Source organism: Anolis carolinensis, chromosome 3 (genome assembly GCF_035594765.1).
Source record: "Anolis carolinensis isolate JA03-04 chromosome 3, rAnoCar3.1.pri, whole genome shotgun sequence".
Classification (NCBI taxonomy): domain Eukaryota; kingdom Metazoa; phylum Chordata; class Lepidosauria; order Squamata; family Dactyloidae; genus Anolis; species Anolis carolinensis.
In genome coordinates, this window is record NC_085843.1 from 213086193 (window position 1) to 213104872 (window position 18680).

At 38.0% G+C, this 18680-nt stretch overlaps 1 protein-coding gene and 1 long non-coding RNA gene across 12 annotated transcripts in view; one reads left to right on the forward strand and one right to left on the reverse strand.

Moving 5' to 3' along the window:
• The window catches only part of pcdh15 (protocadherin related 15), a 1032943-nt gene that overhangs the window by 491218 nt on the left and 523045 nt on the right, over positions 1-18680 (reverse strand). The gene's annotated exons all lie outside the window — the stretch shown is intronic.
• Positions 8627-17044, forward strand: LOC134298040 (uncharacterized). The gene is made up of 4 exons (XR_010005018.1): positions 8627-8718; positions 15603-15679; positions 16601-16758; positions 16929-17044. It is a non-coding gene; the product is annotated as an uncharacterized LOC134298040 (long non-coding RNA).

The following is an 18680-nucleotide window of genomic DNA, read 5'->3' on the forward strand; positions in this document are numbered from 1 at the left end:
ATGCTCAGTATACCCTGTTTCTCTGAAAATAAGACAGGGTCTTATATTAATTTTTGCTCCCAAAGATGCACTAGGTCTTATTTTTAGGGGATGTCTTATTTTTCCATGAATAAGAGCTCACATTTATTGTTGAACAACAAAATGAACATTTATTATATACTGTAAAGTAGTTGTCATCACAAACCAGCATAACCAGACAAACTATGAATCCTATCAGGAATTTCTTGTTACTACCATTATTTACATGTACAACAATCTATGGTACCTCTTGCAGTTTAGGTTTCACAAGGTTTCCACGCTGATTTCTCTCTATTCTAGTTTCAATGTAGTCATGAATGATGAATAATATAATATACTATAATAATAATATAATATAATAATAAAATAATGATATACAGTATATTAATGAGATAATATACTCATTAATCTTTTAATCTTGTACCCATTACTCTGGCCCGGCCCAGTTCTATTGTGTTTCAGCGTATTGTTATTGCTTGTGGTTTATACTGTTTTAATTCTTTAATTTGCCTTTGTTTTGTATTGTTATATTGTGTGTTGAGGCCTTGGCCTTTGTAAGCCGCATCGAGTCCTTCGGGAGATGCTAGCGGGGTACAAATAAAGTTTAATAATAATAATAATAATAATAATAATAATAATAATAATAATAATAATAATATAATAGGATATAATAATAACAGAATATGATAATAATATGGTATTAATAGGATAATATAATAATGGAATATAATAATATTAACAGAATACGATGATAATAATATGGTAATAGAATAATAGTATAAAATAATAAGTTTCATGGCATAGGATAGGAATAAGGATGAGAGGAGAATTCCAATACATCCTGTACCTTTAGAAAGCAGAAAGAGCAGGACGAGTGGAAAGGGTGTTCAAGCCCTCTTCCTTCCCTCCCACCCTCCCTTGCCCTGGCTCCAGGAGCCAATCAGAAGCCTTGGGGGCGAAGGGAGCATGGCCAGGACGGAGCCTTGTCTCGGAAGGAAGAAACGGCAGCGCAGCAGCAGCCACGGAGGCTGGGGGACAGGCAAGGCAAGGCCAGCAAGCACTTTCTCTCCCTCCCTCTGGTTTGTATGAGTGCTGCTTCTGCCCTGCAGCCATGCTTCCCAATGGAACTCTGCTGCAGCCTTATTTGCTAGGTCTTACTTTCAGGGGAGGCCTTATATTTGGCAATCCCCCCAAACCCCTACTAGGTCTTATTTTTTGGGGAGGTCTTATTTTAGAGGAAACACGGTAGTTCTCATAGTGATGACAATGGGAATCTGATGTATTCCAGTTTCTGGCATAGCATGATGGCACTTGGAAACATCTGGAGGACGAAATATTCTCCAGCTCTATTGTGGTGCCACTGCTTATATTTTAGAAATTTGGTCAATCCATCAGTTATACATTTCTATTCAGATTCATTCTTTTGAATTAGAAATAAGAAGATAATTCCAAATTATGCTTGTAAGTTTCCATTTGGACACAAGTACTTTAAAAAAAATCAATTATTAATAAGAGCGAAACATGAAGGCTTGCATTAAAACAAATTCAAGATATTATTTATAGCAACATAGTGCTATGGGTTTAACCTTATAAACCACCTAATCCAGCAGATTTACTCACTGTCACTGCTCCACAATTACCTCTTTGTATTGCGGTCACATAAAGAAACATACACTTTCATTTTTGTGTCAAAAAGATTCCTTCTTTCTTACCCTGCACTCAACAGCCTTCAACATCAAAACAATGTGTTCTGCTTTCAATCTAAAATCATTAAAGTTACTGCTATCATTTCACTTTATTTTTCTTATCTGTGTATTTGCAGTGTCGTCTTTGGCACTTATTTACATCACAAACAATAGTATCATGTCAAGACTTTTAAGTTCCTCCTTAGATCGCTCATAGTCTCTTTATATTCATTGCAGCCAAGAGAAAACAGCTCTTTTTAATGAGAAGATAGACATATGAATGAAAAATAGGAACTAGTAAACATGGCTTTTAAAACTTGAGAATGTTTCCAGATTTCTCAGCTCATGAATTGTCTTCAGGAAAACAGTCATTGCAATTGGCTTGATCCTTTCAGAAAATTAAGCGTACACCCATACACACAGACACACACAACCATATTGGCTTTCCTGGCAAACTAGTATGATAATTCAAAATAAAAATTAGATTCTCTAAAAAAAAAAAGAGAGAAATGTAGATGAATGAAATACAAAGTGATAAAATACAGACTGATAAGCACGTAAACTAATAAAATGTATTCAGTCTCATGCATTACAACAAAATATATCAAGTGATAGACTTTAAAATAATGATACAATCCTCCTTTCATATTATGATGTTCTTCTGATTACCTACATGTAATGTTTGGTTATACTATATCCACCTTTGAATACCCATCAGTGGATTCCATCAAATGTCTGCAGCAGAAAGGGAAGGAGAGGGAGTAAGAGTATTTTGGCATTCTAAACACAATATATTATGGCATATAGCTTTTGTGAACCTAGGCAGACACTGGATATGTGGACAGTGAAAGAAACCCACTTTCAGCCTTATGTATTCTCTCTCAGTGCTGCTATTTCTTCTCTCTTTCTCTCCCCACACTTTCAAAATACCTTTAATGGCACAGAGACCTCAGAGTTCACTCTCCCACCCTTGAATCTACCAAAATCCTTTGTTTTTGACCATCACAGACTGATGTTATTTCATTTTCCAATGCATCTTGACTTCATATATTCTGTCCCTTGACCCATATGAACATAAGAAGCATCATTTACTTTTTCTATTCATATCCTTGAGCTGAGACTCAGTTTGGGTACCTAAGACATTTTCAACTATACCACAGCATTAAAGGTCAATTATGTGAGAAAAAGAAACAGTTACTACAAACTATGAAGCATTTTATTTGTTTGTTCATTTCTTTGTTATGTCAGAGGCTACAGGAACAGGATATTCCTGTCCAAAAATAATGAAGTGAACTGTGTCTCGTATTCTGTCTGATGCCTACAGATATGATCACCAAGTGCAAATTTTGGAATGAATCATCCCCAAAGGATTAAGTTTGTTGATTTTATACTCAGGTGTGTGTTGTGTGCATATTTGTTCCTATCAAAGTTAAAGAGAGCTGAAGATCCTCATTTTGAATGATACGCATGTTAGGATGTAATTTGTCACTACTTTTCACCACAAAGGAAGCAACAATAAATTTACTTCCTGCTGCAAGAAATACTTCAAAAACCACAATGTTTTCAAAGCTTATTCACAATTTGGGTCCGGTTTTGCACAAAATATACAAGTGGCTGTTTTTCATTGAACATGCTGCTTTTTTGTAATAAACATCTTTTTACTAGGGATAAAGAAATATTTCTCTATGGAAATTAGTTCCACAGGGGGAAAAAAAAACAATTTCAGTGGAAATCATCTATGTGCAAACTTTTAGTTTCTTGCATATAAAATGCTGTCTTGTGTGCAGAACAATCACAACATTGTGAAGATTGTAATCAGTCGAGGATTCTACTTGTCAGGATTTCCTGTTGCTTAAAAAACCACTTTTACATTATTTTTTCAATATTTTCAAATATTCTGTCCATTCCTAGTGCTTGTCTCATGATAGAAGAACATTAAATGCAAGTGAGTGATAAACCTAGGAAGCTTGCTTGTATGAAGACAGAGATGACTTTGTCAGAAAATATTGTTTTATTCTATCTGAAACAGAGACAATGTTCGAGAGAAAATATTCCAGTTCAGGTTAGCTTTCTGCATAAAGGAAGGTTTTCTGAAAAGAGTCACTCCTTGAACAACAATAATACATACTTGCTCCGAAAGCTTGAATAATTTCTGTGGGCCAATCAACACAGGACACATATTCCCCAGATAGTCAAGAAGCCATTCCATGGCATTTACATGTTTTATGGAGGCAGCCCAACATATGGCAAAGCTGCCTAGCATGGTTTCACACTGCACCAGGTTTTTTTTTATGTGTCAGGAGCGGCTTGAGAAACTGTACCAGGTAAAGTTAAGGAATATTCAAGAGTTTCCCTGGAACTCCACAGCAGATCCACACTTTGGCATATATGTGAACAGTTGAAACAGTTCTGATTCCCACAGGCCAGTGCTGTTATCACATTTTCTGTGGCATCATCTTTGTTATTTTTTAGCACTGTAGTGGCTGCCAAGGAGCTACAGAGACCTCCTGACCATTGCTTGGCACCTTTGCCAATGTTAGCAAAGGCACACATGTGACCCGGAGAAGGTAGTATGATTGCTTCCCTACTCCCTTCCCTGACTTACACAAGCGCTTTTGCTTACATTGGCAAAGACATTGAGCAATGGCTAGCAACTGTCCAGTGGGCCTGACTAGATAGTGAGAACTTTGCTCCTGCCACTTGGTCCAGGAATACAGTAGTGTACCATGGCAGAATCCAGGGATTTTGTGACTTGGTTACATGGGTCCGATGAAAGGCTATTATCACTTCAAATATACTGATAAATAGGTCAATATGATATTTAAAGATGGACCTCAATATCCTATTCATATCTACTAGGAATTATATTCCACAGGGCTCATTGAAACTTATTCCCATGTAAGTGGGTGTTAAGCCTCAATCTGAACATTTAATTTTAAGCAATGCTAAAATTAACCATCCAAGTGTAATTTGTTGAACATGGAACATTGAATCTACAAAGCCTTTAAAATATGTGATTAATCTTAATTATTCTAAGTGTATTCATGACATTTCCAATGAAAGTAGTAAAGTATCATAAAAGTATAATAAATACATACAAATGCTTTTGGATTTCCATTCTATAATACGTTATATATATTTCTAAAAGCAGGGTCACAATGTTCACAGACACAGAATATTAGCTGAGACAGTGTATAAGAAAAAGCAAAATAAGATATAAGTTTAAGAAATTATTCAAGGTTTCCTAAAATTAAGCAATGCAAACAACGCAAGACTTTGTTCCTTAAAATGAATTGTGACTTGAACTTCATTGTGAAAATAATTTTCCAATAGACAGTTTTTCGGCTATAATATATTCAGGCTTATATATCTTTTGTTGCTGTTGCTGTTATTGTTGTGTGCCTTCAAGTCATTTCTGACTTTTGGTGACCCTAATGGAAACTTATCACAGTGTTTTCTTCACAAGATTTGTTGAGGGGTTGTTTGCCTTTGCCTTCTTATGAGGCTGAGAATGACTTCCTCAGAGTCATTTGTTGATTTCCATGGCCCAGAAGGGATTTCAACCTGGTTCTCTGGACACTTATCACCTCATCACACAGGGGTAAATTGGCCCCTTGCTCCTCTTCAGAGATGCACATGACACAGGTCACGACCCTGCCCCATTGATGGCGGAAGTGGCAAGGAAGCATTGCAAGTTGCTTCCTCGTCAAGAACAGGAGATAAACTGTGTTTTGGGTAGCTCCATTGGTAGCTCCATGTTTTTTAGGCCTTTCTCCTCTCTGATGGGGGAAAGAGCAATATGGCAGCGTGCATTGCCACCCTTTCCCCTGTCTGGTGAGGCAGGGACAGGGTACCAACCCCCATATGATGGAGGAAAGAGGAACCATGCGCACCTTCCCTACACCTTCCGTTCATACCATAATAGCTCCCATAGAACTATTAACCATTTATATTTTCTCTCATAATATAAAAATAAATATTTATCACCTTAAAATAAGCTAACTGTGTTTTCTTTTTCCAAATAAATTTTACTTTGGTTTTTTCCCCCTGAACCCCACATCTACTAACTTTAGCCATTATTGATCAGACATTTATAGAAGTTTAGAAATCATCACTTTTACATGATTTACATTTCATCTCAACATTCTTCTTTTTTTTTTTGCATTGCACATCTTCGCTATAGACTAAATGCGATCAGGGCAGAGGAGGCCAAATTGCTTCTTCAGCAGACACCTAAAAGTGATCAAGTACCTCCTTATACTGATAGGAAAAATTACTTTGCAAACTCTTTTTGTACTAAGTATTTAATTGCAGAGGAGCCAAAGCTGAAAGGAAGCATTTTCTTGGGGACAATTTGTTGAGTCCATGACTGAAGAAGGAATTTGAACTGAAGCATGAAACACACACTATAATCCACTCAATGACAATTGACTCTCAATCTGCATTCAGCCATGCAAAATGTTGTGGAAGGCTCCTTGAAGTGCATGCCTACTATCATTGAGCATGCATTGCGTGAAAAACTGCAATGTATCTATAAATCTAAGCAGTTCCCTAGAAGGACCTTTCATGATTGTTTTTCCATATTCCTCAGAAAGTGTTGGGATAAGTGCTGGGAAAATGAAGATATATTCATGGTGAACCTGATAGTAAATGTACTGGAATATTTATCCGTTTCAGTTAGAGATGACCAAATGCTATGCTATAGAAACAGTTATTTATATTAAAAATATAAGAATTTGATGGCAGGGAGAATGATCAACTATAGTTGGGTCCTATTCACCTGCTAGTTTTCCATACAGAAGATTTTATTTAAAGAAGTAGAAGCATTCAGTCATGGGAACTTAGGTCCATATTCTTAAGCAGCAAAGCCCCAAAGCTTTGAACGCTCCGAAGCTAATGGCATCTAAGCCAAACAGAACCGTTTTCCTACGCTGAATTCATTTTAGGGCATTTACCAAAGTAGTTCTGAAGCCTGTACAGATTTTGTGCATTTGCTTTCTGCATATGAAAGGCAAAGGGAAGTATTTATTTGGCTATTTTCAGTTTATTAGCTATGTTGAAAATTAAGTTCCACCAAGGAGGTTGGTTGTTAATTTCAGATGAGTGCATACAGGATTGTAACTTTATTTATTTGAAGTATTTATATGCTGTCCTTCAACCAAATTGTCTTTGTAAATCAAGCTTATTTACAAACTGTCGATTTTGTGTTGTCGAAGGCTTTCATGGCTGGGATTTGACAGTTCACCATCCTCAAGTTTATACTTTTAAAGGGTAAAAGACAAAAAGAAAGGGGATAGCAGTGCAAAAGGGGAGTAACTCCAGCAAATGCTGATTGCTATTCCCTCCCTCCAAGGCCAGAGCAATGGAAGTTGGCAAGGGAAAGCATTATAATGTCTAATTCCATCAGCATACTCATACATTTGAATGACAAATCAAAATACACTGTACTAATTGTTCTGTTCAAAATGATAATTGTATTTTTTCATTATGAAATGGGAATAAATTTATTTTCATTTGATATCCTTTCAATTCATGGCGGTAGAGGCAGCAGCATCAATAAGGTGTGAAATTTATTTCTGTTTTCTTTTAAGAGTTTAATGATACCTATTTTAATGGAAACTTTAAGCAGTGGTAAATGTTGCAATTACATTTTTTCTCACATCTATGCAAAAGGCTTCCCAGGAAAAGAGAGTTCTATTATCAAAGGATAATAGGAAATTATAGAGAGTGAAAGTCTGCGACATGAGCACTGGGAAAGAATTGCCTTGAAGGAAGAAGTCATGTAGGCAGTGATATATATTTTTCTCCCAGGCAGTATATTTGGCTTCATGCAGTCTAGTCTCTCTGCTCCACAGGGAACACATCGTCACCCTGTCTTGAGGACACATTCATATTAACATGATGAAGTTTCTACCTATCCATCTACTTCTTCTTTTTGTTGTTTTACATAGATGCTCTTACAAACTCTTGTTTCCAAAAGGTATTCCCGACAACAACATTCTGTAAGTTCTTCTTTATGATCAACTTTAAGACCATTATATTCCATCTTTAAAGAAGGCATGTTGGTGTGAAAGAAGATTATGACTATAAACTCTCATTTAGCTTTCAACCCTAAATCCAGCTACTAGTGATATCTTAGTAGCACTGCTTCTCACAAATTATTAAACTATATTTATTAAAGTATTTTAAGGCAGGATACTAAAGATGAAAGACATCACTATTCAGTCTATGGAAACCCACAACCAAGCACCTTCAATCTGAAAGTAATCTGAAAGAAAATATGGTATAGGAAACAGCATTTTCCGGGAGGGCTAGGAGGGCCTTCACACAATTAAAACTTGTGCACCAGTTGCGACTGTATCTTGAAAAGTCTGACCTGGCTATGGTGGTCCTTGCCTTAGTTACATCCAGAATGGACTACTGTAAGGCACTCTATGTGGGGCTGCCTTTGAAGACGATTCAGAAACTGCAGTTAGTGCAAACATTGGCAGCCAGATTACTAACTGGGACAAGCTTTAGAGAGGATACCAAGCTCCTCCTAAAGCGGCTCCATTGGCTTCCAACAAGTTTCTGCAGGTGATTACTAGGCATGCCCAAAAAATCATTTTGAATCTTATATCAGATTGATATCGGATTGTTCTCACTTTTTGAGACACATTCCAATACGTTGTCTCACAGCGCAACCGGCAATGTATTTTGAACCATCGTTGGCCCATTCTCTAATTGTCTCTTAATATTTCGTTAATTTTCCCCCCAATTTTTTTAAAATATATTTTTTAAAATATTTTTTATTTTTTTGTTTGTTTCTGCAATCTAGCTTGACTGGGAGCTTAGCGCAGCCTAACGTGGCTGCCACTTCCCAGCCAATCAGAAGCTTCCACGATGGATGCAAAGGTGGGGGCTAGGGTCCTCTGCGTCCACGTGGAAGACTGGCATAAAAGCCAGTTATGTAGCCCGGGCGAGCCATTCTGGGATGGGTTTTGCACGGAGAGGGTGGTGGTCTGCAGTGCAAACGGTAGGGTTGTCCAAATATTCGTTATGTTTCTCGTTTCGTAATTATTTCGGAATGTTCTCGTTTTTTGAAATGAGTATTGAAACGTTTTCCCTGGGTGCAACTGGCAATGTAATTCGAACCATCATTGGCCCATTCTCTAATTGTTTCTTAAAATTTTCGTTAATTTTTTTTCCTTCCAAATTTTTTAAATATTTTTTAAAAATTATTTTTTATTTATTTTTTTGTTTCTGCAACCTAACATGAATGGGAGCCTAGCGCAGCCTAACATGGCCGCTCCCTGGCCAATCAGAGTCTTCCACGATGGCTGCCAAAGGTGGGGGCTAGCGTCCTCCGTGTCCATGTGGAGGATCTCTATGAAAATCCCCAACCGCAGCTGACCCAAGCCATTCTGGGTTGGGATACTGAGGAGAGAGGGTGTTTGGCGCGCGCTGGGAAGCTGCTGCTTGCTTGTTTGGGGGAGAGAGGGCTAACTGGGGGTAGAGTGTTTCTGTTGTTGCTGGTTCGATATTGTGTTTTTTTGGGGGGAAATTGGCTGGGGGCTTGGGGCAGAGTCCTTGCTGTGGCTGGCTTTAGGGAACTTTTTTTTCCCCAAAGGACGTCTGCATTCCTGCAAGTGCATTGTTTCCCTCCCGCTCCGTTTGTAATCCCAAGCCCCCGGGCTGAGTGTTATTGCAGCAATCACAAAGACACACATTGTTTTCAAACCTAAAGGGTACATTGGAAGAAATAGTTTCCAAAGGACGTGGGGCACCCGCCAAGGCATTGCTTCCCTCATGCTCCATTTCTATTCCCAAGCCTTGGGCTGAGTTTTATTTCTGCAATCACAAAGTCAGACATTGATTTGATTCAATAGAGGGTCCACAGCAATTTATAGTTTCCAAAGGACGTTGCCAATCCTGTCAAGGCATTGCTTGGCGTGTGCTGCATTTCTAATCCAAAGTCTACACAAGTAGAAGAGGGACTTTTACAGTGATAAGAACCCAATTGAACAGGAAATAAGACTTTCAAACCAGGAACAGGTTTCTTCAAATATTGAAAAATAGTGTATTATAAAAAGTTATGAAAATTCGCCAAAAATCATAGGAGACAGGAAACATTCTGCAATTTGTTGAGCAAAGAGTGTGGAATGTGTTCTCCCACTGTACCAAATTTGATGAGAATAGCTCAAGAAATGAGGGCGGGAGACCCCCAGAAAAGTCCCCCCCCGGTTTCCTGTTTTTTGGCGATTGCGCATGCACGTCCGCCATTTTAGAAACATTTTAGAAACATTACGAATTTTCGGAAATATCCGAAAATTTTGGGTGAAACATTAAGAAATAATTTCTACATCGAAGAGCCGGCACCCCCTACTTTAGAAACGAGAATTGAAACATTTTTTCCATCGATCGGACAAACCTAGCAAACGGAGAGCAAGCAAGCCTGTCTCGAGGGAGAGAGGGTGAAGGGGTTCGTTCTGGCTGTTCCAACAGAGGGATTTGGGTTTGGGTTAGGCTTTTGTTGCTGGTTCCTTCTCTTGGGATTGACTGAGTGTGTCAATTTTGGGTAATTGAAGGCATTATCTTGAAGGTTGTGGGATTACAGCCAGAGACACCATTTTCCAGAGTTCTTGCTTACAAAGAGCAAGGGAATTTATAGTTTTCAAAGTAACTTGGCACTCCTGGCCAGGGCATAGCTTGGTACTGGTCACTGCTCCATTTCTAATTGAAGGCAAGTCATTGCCTTTGAGGGTTGTGAGATAACACAGCCAGAGACACCATTTTCCAGAGTTCTTGCTGACAAAGATAGCAAGGGAATTTATAGTTTTCAAAGTAACTTGGCACTCCTGGCCAGGGCATAGCTTGGCGTGGTCACTGCTCCATTTCTAATTGAAGGCAAAGCATTGCCTTTCAGGCTTGTGGGATCACATAGCCAGAAACACCATTGGTTTCCATAGTTCTTGCTTACAAATATAGCAAGGGAATTTATAGTTTTCAAAGTATCTGTGCACTCCTTGCCAGGGCATTGGCCAGCTTGCTCACAGGTGCATTTCCAAAGGAAGGCAAGGCATTGCGTTTGTTGTTTGTGGGATCACATAGCAAGACACACCATTGATTTCCAGTGCCCTTCCTGCTTAAATATATAACAAGGGAATTTCTAGTTTTCAAAGTTTCTTTGCACACCTTGCCAGAGCATTGCTTGGTGTGGTCACTGGTCCATTTCACAGTGATAAAAACCCAATTGAACAGGAAATAAGACTTTCAAACCAGGAACAGGTTTCTTCAAATATTAAAAAATAGTGTATTATAAAAATATATGAAAATTCGCCAAAAATCGTAGGATAAAGGAAACGTTCTGCAATTTGTTGAGGTAAGAGTGTTGAATGTGTTCTCCCACTGTACAAAATTTTATGAGGATAGCTCCAGAAATGAGGGCAGGAGAGCCCTGTAAAAGTCCCCCCGGGTGCCGGGTTTTTTGGCGATTGAGCATGCGCGCGCGCCATTTTAGAAACATTTAGAATCATTACAAATTTTTGGAAATATCCAAAATTTTTGGGTGAAAAAAATCAAAAATAGTTTCTATTTTGAAGCGCCGGTGCCCCCTACTTTAGAAACAAGAATTGAAACATTTTTTTCATCTATCGGACATGCCTAGTGATTACCTATAAAGCCCTATGCACTTCAGGTCCAACCTATCTTTGAGATTGCATCTCCTTCATGTGGTTTGTAGTCTACAAGGCTTTAAGTCTTCTCTGTCAAAGAATGCTGTTGCCTCACCAAGCTACAAATCTTGGGATTCCGTAGCATTGAGTCATGGTAGTTAAAATGGTCCAAAAAAATTGCATTAATTTTGCTATGTAGATGCACCCTTATTTAGAAACATTAATTACACCAAAAGACATTCCAAATGAGATGTGCGTATTTGCTACAGAATTAGATGCTGGGTTTACAAGACATTGAACAATATCTACTACTACTATTAGTACCTTTTTGGACACACTCATTGCAACATCAGCCCCCCCCCCCCAACCTCCAAAAATAGAAAATTGTAAATTGTTCCTCTAGGAACAGAATAGCATATTTCTTCACTGATTGCTGGAGAACTGGCAAAGAGGTTAGAGTCAGCTAAACATAGTTATTGTATTAAAGGGTTCTAAGAAAAAATTACACAAAAATGCTATTTTGCAGCCTATAACGAGTCATACTCTCTAAATACAAAACTCCAAAAAATTCTTAAGTCTTTTAACTCTCCCCAAGAGCTTCAGTAAAGAAACTTTTGTGAATTGTTTTCTAAAAAGCAAGGAGGAGAAATGATATATGGTCATTTCTCCCCATCTGAAGTTTTGACTTTTGTGGATTTGATTATTATTATTACAAACAACTCATAGTTAAGAATGAGGGTGAGACAATGGGAAGTGAAAGAAATCTAACCCTAGGAAGGGGAATTCACTCCTGGAACAGTTATCATGGGTAAAAGGTGTTTCCACTGAAATTTTATCACCAATCCTTGTTTCAACAAGTCATTTTTTTCCAAATTCAAAGTGACAGAAAGTGAGGTGAAATCTTCCAAATAAGGGCCTAGACAACAAAACAAACAATGCAGGTGTGTTAACTCTTCCCTATGATATCAAAAACACACACATACAAACATATTGGGAGAGAGAGAGAGAGAGAGAGAGAGAGAGAGAGAGAGAGAGAGAGAGAGAGTTACACTTAGAAATGTACCTGTTCGGACTTACATACAAATTCAACTTAAGTACAAACCTATAGAACTGATCTTGTTCATAACTTGGAGACTGCCTGTAAACTGTAATGCTCTGAGTCATGTTGGAGATTTCTAGATAGAACGCCTCTCTATGAATTTCTTGATGCTCCAGTGCAATTCCTTGACAGCTTTCAGTGGAAGATGACCATAAAGTTGAACTGGAGGACCTATACATTCCTAGAGAGGTATCCTCTTGGGCTAAAAAAAAAGCAATTTCTTTATTTGTGGTTTTTCACTTCCACAGAGATCATGTGCTTCTAACTCCAGAGAACGCGGAGGGCTGACTGTATTCCAATCACTAAAATATGAAATTAAAAAATTGTCTGAATAAGTTTAGTGGTCCAATGTGGACTGAGTACATTGTGTTCAGCTACATGAGACTGGGCAAGTCACTCTCTTTCCTCCCTTCATATGGTTGTTATGAAGTGGGAGAAGGGATTAAGAGTGGAAACTCATGTAGGCCATGCTAACCTGTTTTAAACTAGGGGGTAATAAAATTTTAAAAAACAATGCCAGCATACCATAGATTCTTTGTTTGTTCTGGAAAACATCAGTCAAGTTCATGTTGAGCTTGCTGTCAAGAAGATTGTCCTTGAGCTTTCAATACTTGATTCACAAATTAAATCATTAATGTTAAGCAGCAGAAATTAGGAAAGTAATTCATCGTCATTTGCATGAATAATTGTAATGGTTGAATTTGTTAAATTTCATTTATGGGTTCATTCCTTGAAATAGCAGTTTTCAAAATAAATTATGGGATTAACAGAGAATGGTACAGTGATTGTCACCACTGACCCTTAGAAGCATGTTTCATGACTTCATTCCTCAAAAGTGAAGAGTCAAAGTACTCTGTTTGCTAGCCAGAAAGTATTGAACAATTCCAATACAGACTATTAGATGGGGGAGCACTATCCTTTAACACTAAAAGTTCTTATGTTCTAAGATATTCACTGTTGCTTCAGGGCATTCTGTTATACAGACCCCTTTCTTGTTGAATGCCTTCAAGTCATTTCCAGTTTATAGCAACCCTAATGCAGACCTATCACAGGTTTTCTGGGGCTGTGTGACCTACCCAAGGGTGCAGTGGCTGAGCAGGGAATTGAATCCTAGTCTCCAGAGTCATAGCCCAACACTCAAACCACTTTATCATGTTGGCTCTGACTTACCCCTCTCCCCATACCTTTCATCCCTCCAGTCCAGGCAAGGTCTTACCATTTCCTTGCTTCTATTATGCATAGCAGAGCTATGTGGTGCCTTCTATCAATCCTAATTCCCTTTCTTCCCATTCTTGCCAGTTTCACTAAATCTGATAAAGAGACATTCACTGTAATGAAGTCTAAGGACCTAAGGTAATTAAACCAGTATAATGTGGAGTGATTTTAGCATTAAAAATGTAATATATGCAGCCTAACCACATTAATTTAAGAATAATTAAGTGAATAAATTAAAAGTTTAAATATCTGCCAATTAATTAGCATAGGTCAGTTTATTTATTTATTTATTATATTTCTATCCTGCTCTCTCTCACCCCGAAGGGGACTCAGAGTGGCTTAGACATGGCAATATTCAATGCCACATAACCAAAGCAATTATACAATATAACACATAATCAGTAAAAGAATAAGTAATAAACAGATAAAACCATATAAATAGAATAAAACAATTAAAACATGACACCTAGTCCTAATCGTCAATCGTGTTGCTGCATTATGCCGGTTCCATATTGCACTACTCCCCAAACGCCTGATTCCATAGCCAGGTTTTCACTTTTTTTCTGGAAACCAGGAGGGAAGAGGCTAGTCTAATATCACTGGGAAGGGAGTTCCATAGCCGAGGGACCACCACTGAGAAGGTCCTGTCTCTTGTCCCCACCAGTTGTACTTGCGAAGGGGGTGGGACCAAGAGGAGAGCTTCCCTGGCAGATCTTAACGCTCTAAATGGTTCATAGGGATATATATGTTTGCACAGGTATGTTGGGCCTTTAAGTTGAATTTAGCTCCAACTAAAATGAGTGGGACAAGTATTTTTTTATTACTTAGTCCAATTAATTTCAACATGAACTATGTAAAATCGACTAAATAAGCCTGGGTCACATCTACATTCTTACTCTAAGGATACATGTTAATGGTTGCAATCTTATGAGCTGGTTAGGCTGTGAAATTGTGAATATTTCATAGGATCTTATTAGAGGTTCCCTCTCTGAATTGGCTATCTTGGCTGTCATAACCTTACTGCTACAGTATGATCTCCATATCCATAGGGGATATGTTCCAAGACCCCCTATGGATAGCTACAATTTCTGATAATAGTGAATCCTATAGTTTTATGATAGAATTACACCGGAGGACCAAAAAAAAGCCCACAAACATATTTTTAGAGTGTGGGTAAATCAAACCATCAATATTAAATCTGTGGATAAGGGGGTTGTACTGTATAATGCATTTGCTTGTACATTCATCCCATACCCAGCATGCCACTGTACTAGCATCTTCCATTGATCTTCTTACCATCTTTGAAAACTTAAAAAAAGTTTTGGATTTCTATATTATACAAACAATATTTATAAAGATTTCTAATTGAAACTCCTGAAACAAACACATCAGACAGAATACTGAAATGTCCAAAGGTAAATGTAATTGTTGCCACCTTATCCATCAATCAAGCTATGTCCTCGCATTATCTTATCCTGCTACACAATACCACTGAAATCTGTCCTTACTCTCAGGAATAGTGAAAAGGGTGCCTCAGGTAGAAGACACTGGGAGAGAGCAGCAAACAGTGATGGTGAAGTGTTATGAGGACAAAACTTCCTGTACTCCATAACTAACCAGCTTGTCCTCAATGAAGCACTGATACATGCTGATCCATCACCAGTGTTGAACTGAATTGAGGAAGTGCCATCTTGTTTGTTTGCTTCAGGCAACAAAATGTCTTTCTATTACAAATGCTCAAATGCCTCTGTCTTGTGTATCCTTGTTAAGAATTGGTTAAATTATATTCCATTATAGTAGAAGGGATGTGATTCTCTAAGTGTATTGGAAGTGGGAAGATGTCAAATCAAAAATGTGGGCTCATATTGTCTCATCATAAATTTAGTTTATGTTATTGAGGGTTTTTTTCTTCTTGTTCCCAACCCTTCCTAGACACCTGGCACAGTTACTATTTCAAAAACTCATTTGCTCTCATAAAGAAGGGAAAGGAAATTCTTCAGCAGCAGGAAGTAAGTTCAGTTCTAAGCTAATGAGTTCAGTTGTGATAAGATGCATGTTTTGGGGGGTAATTTTATCACAGGCAGTTCTTATCAAGAAATAACAAAAGTGTGTGTGTGTGTGTGTGTGTGTGTACATATATACCCCTAATCTTCTAGTTATTATTATGCAATCCAGTTTATGTTGTAAAGAAAATGAGGTAGTGTTATGCCCACTGGAAGCACCTGATATATTTACGATGAATTGGAAAGGGATATTTAAGGTGCATAAAGCAGATTAGAGGCCTCATTAATTTCCTGGTGCCATTGTGCTAACACCACTCCAGGCTTAATTTATTTTAGGGAAATGAACAACAACAACAAAATAGCAGCGTATGATATCTTTGGCAGGCAAGTATGAGAGGACATAAGCAAATAATTTGCTGTTTGTTGATAAGATCAGGACAAGCTGATCCTGAATGGCCATTTTGTGATTTGGTACACTGGGCAACATGAAATACTTTTGTTACCTGTCTGCATGTATTTAAATTGTTAGCCTAAAAGTAATGTCATATTACTAGATGTATTTTCAAAGTTCTAAAGAAGTGCTTTTGCTCATTTGTATGTTAATATAAACTGTGACCCCCAAGTGGTACATTTAATAATATATAGTATGAGTAATATACACTGCACATTGGCCAAACTTGCATATGTTTAGACAATGCTTGCTAGCCACGTGGGTTTATTGTAAGCATAAAGAATAGGCATGTGCATTTTGATCTGTTTCTGCTGGCTGATTTTGGGGAGCCAATGTATCCGTTTTTGCGAGGCTCCCAAAAATGGGCTTGCTGATGAACCACCATTTTCAGTCCGCCATTGAAAAATGCAGCTAGATCCAGCCCATTAACAGCAATGGGAAACTTACAAGGCTCCCCTTTCCTTCATTTTTTGTAGCATCCGACTTAAGAAAACACTTTTTCTGCGACCTTTTCCTTCTGATTTTCAAAGGAGAATGAGTTTGAGAAACGGGGTTAAGGAAGCAACCTTTCTGGGATCCTTTGCCTTCTAGCAGCTGCTTCCCTCCCTGCACTCCAAAGAAATGCACAAGCTTAGTAAGGGTTTAAGATTCTCCCCTCCTGCTATCCTATCCCTTCTCCCTTTAGAGGAGACCCAGGTTTAAGGTAAGGGTTTGCAAATCCCCCCTTCCTGCTATCCTTTCTGGGATCCTTTCCTTCTACCTTTCAAAGGAGTCTGGGTTTGAGTGCACACCCTCTCCCTGCAGGTTGGCCACACAGATTGCCAAGGCATTTCAAGGAGGCTTTCCAGGGAAGAGTGATCGACCTACAGCTATCCTACCCTGGGCTTCCTTTAAAAAAATAATAAAAAACCCTCTCTTTGCCCTGCCTGGAGTGGTGGCTTTTTTTCCTCTTTCACTTTTCCTTCTAGCTGAATGGGAGAGGAGGTTGCTGCGACCAGCTGCCATGGCCCATTTTAGGCAAAAACAAAACTTAGTGGCTGGCCCCATGCCATTACAGCCACTTGACCAAGTTGAACAGCCCTGATTGGCCAGACGGAACCGATCAATCTGAATCCATTCACAAGCCTAATAAAGAACCTAATGCATGAGGTAAAGGTTGATAATCTCAAATTGGTGATGATGCTGAATACTCTGACTCTCTGTTTGCAAACATACATTTTCTACATCTGTGATGCCATGCCACTGAGATCTGTAAATTCTTCGTGTATCAAGATGGAAATTGGAATGGATCTCCTGGATGGCAAAAATCATGATACCAAGAAAATGTCTCAGTATTTTCATTTTGCACCCAATTTATTTTCTTACCAGACAGGCTTGAATAAATTGTCAGAGCCTGTCAGGAAGATAAGACACTCTCATCTGCCTCACCCACCAATATGCAACATAATGCTTGTCAATAAATGAATTCACAATAGCCATTAACATGGTTGTTAAGTATATTACCTCATAAGATTTTTGACACTAACTGAAGCCATGCAATGAAAAGGTTATCTAAACAAGAATAATCAGTATCATACATTAAATGCTTCAGACAACAGACCTAATGCTTTAGACAGAACAATCACAACTGTCACGTGAATACCACGACTTTTCTGAAAATCAAACTCAAAAATATTTCCACCCATTCACATGTGAGAAGTAGACTTTGCCAAAACCTTTGTTTCAACCAGATGTTAAAAGTTACCTTTCGGATATGTATCACAAGGCATATTCTAAAGTTTTCCCTAGTGATTGTCCATCTTTTCTCCAAAGATCCCTGCATTTCTTTAAAGATCTGAGGTGGATTGATTGTGTATTAAATTTATGGCAATATCATAAACATGCTTACTCATAAGTAAATATCACTATATGTTATGATGTTTTTATATAGTGTTTTAATGGTTTAATTCATATTGATTTGTCATTGATTTTAGTTAATGTTAGGTTTTGCTTTTGTACGTATATTGCGACATTGAATTTTGCCATAAGAGAGACAGTGATATAGAAATTTAGTAAATAAATAAACAAATTTAATTGAGCTTACTTCTAATGTTGGATGTAACTGCTGTCCAGTGAGCCAAAACCACCCCATTCAAGTCCCATCAACACTGTCATATAATCCAGTGTCTGAATGCAGATTATCTGCTTTAAACTGGATTATATTGCAGTGTAAACTCACATAATCCAGTTTAAAGCAGATAATCTTCATTCAGAAAGTGGATTATATGGCAGTGTAGATCCAGACTCAGTTTCATGTACAGCATTTAGTTAGCTCTATCCTGCTTTTGGAAGTTTCCAAAATATACATGCAACCCTTTCAGTCCCTTCAAGCACACAATGGCATGCTGGTCAAGCAATCTTCTTCATAAAAAGGTTCTTTACATTTTATCCAAAAATGATACCTGCTGCAGAGAGCTTTTCAATATCTGTTTCATTTATTTCAATAGTGGGTGACTGGGTTTCAATAGACCAAGGGAGCCATGCACCACATTTTATCTCCCAAAACTAGAGATGATA